At 28.9% G+C, this 1632-nt stretch overlaps 1 protein-coding gene across 2 annotated transcripts in view; it reads left to right on the top strand.

The window, feature by feature from the left end:
- Positions 1–773: 773 nt before the first annotated feature.
- The window catches only part of LOC106478416 (NEDD4-like E3 ubiquitin-protein ligase WWP1), a 35006-nt gene continuing 34147 nt past the window's right edge, over positions 774–1632 (top strand). For both annotated transcript variants that reach the window (XM_013938957.2, XM_022382013.1), the window contains exon 1: positions 774–887. The gene's annotated coding sequence lies outside the window, so the exon portion shown is untranslated. The remainder of the gene's footprint in view (positions 888–1632) is intronic.

Here is a 1632-nt window from a genome sequence, read left to right as displayed (position 1 = left end):
GCAGTAGGTGCATTACATAACCCAAATGGTAATGCAACAAACTGACATAACCCATTTCCTGAAGTAAAGATAGTAATTTCTCAACTTGCACTTGCTAGTATCCACTCTTCAGATGCAATGTTGGAGCCATTTTGATCCAAATAAAGTATCCAAAGTAGAGAATTCGTGGCATTGGATAAACATCCTTCTTTGGGACTTCATTCACCTTTCGGTAATCCACGCAGACCCTAGTGGACCCATTCTTTTTCTTCACATGTACAATAAGTTATGCCTATATATAAGGATAAGTACTCGATTCTACCACTCCTTGTTCTTCCAAAGCTTCTATCTCTTTAAAAAACTCAACCTGTTTGGTAAGTGTGAGTGGTCTGGTTAACTGACGTATTTGAATTGAAACATGTTTTTTCTACTAAAACATTTTTTTAAAGAGAGGGGTTTGGAACTCTGATTATTGAGTTTCAACAGAAAAGTTTTTCAGTTCGTAAATAGCGTCCAAACGTCAACAATAGTCATTTACTGTCTTTTAACTGTTTTGACCAGCCTATATAGCTGTTTTAAAAGATTTTAAATTAAATAAATTCAACAGCTGTAGTCTTATTTTAGTTTATTTGATAGAGTGGGGAAACGTCAAATGATATTTTTGAAGTCGGTTTAACTTTAAGCTTTCTTGTTTCTTCTTTACAAATATTTAGTTTTGTGACGCCATTATAAACATCATAACGCTCTATACGAGATTATCGATGGATCACGTGACATTTTGGGGTTAAGAAAAAAAGTCATCGTGAGTGGTAGAGTTATAGCCTAAATATACTATTAAATGTCTTTTTAAAAGGTTCAAGTTAGAAAAGTTAATTCTGCAATCAAAATTGCATATGTAATATATACATGTAAGTTATGCTCTTTTCTTTATTGTAGTTTTCTAATTTGTACAAAATGTTTGAATCTAAAGCCAATAATTTGATTAAAAGCAAAGGAGTTCTTTAATTTACACTCGGTTACTGACTTTTTTTAAATTTTATTAATTGATAACGTATTGTAGACTAGTACTAGTAGTATCACTATTAATAGTATTAGTAGTAAATTACTGATAGTGATACTAATAGTATAACTCGAATTATAATATACTTTATAATAATAGTATTAATAATGTAGTTTACTATTAGCTACGTAATATTTACTTAATATTAATATCATGACAAGGAACTTAAGTTAAAAGTCATGGACTATAAATATAAATCATAATATAAGTATAATCTAAGCTATACAACTTAACTATACTATAGCCAAGCTAATACTATAATATTAATATTAATAAGTAATTGTAGTACCCAAATATTATAACTACTAATGTACTACTAGTGCTGTGCTAACTTGTGACAAAACTAAATTTATTCAATATTCAACTTTCAAGAAACCCATCAAACAACGTATTTGGTCCTAAACCAAGTTAAACATAGTCTTTTAGTTTCATATTCATATTACATTCGAACAAACCTCAAAATAATTCAAACTACATTGTCAGACAAACCATACCATAAGTTTGTTACTCTAAAAAGAAACAAAAACAATATATATTAAAGATCAAAAGCTTTATCCTTTTATATTTGATATTTAGGCTTGAATTTATAACCT

The sequence above is a fragment of the Limulus polyphemus genome, unplaced genomic scaffold (genome assembly GCF_000517525.1).
Source record: "Limulus polyphemus unplaced genomic scaffold, Limulus_polyphemus-2.1.2 Scaffold209, whole genome shotgun sequence".
Classification (NCBI taxonomy): Eukaryota; Metazoa; Arthropoda; class Merostomata; order Xiphosura; family Limulidae; genus Limulus; species Limulus polyphemus.
Note: the sequence above shows the minus strand (reverse complement) of the source record. Positions and strands in the feature narration are given on the sequence as shown.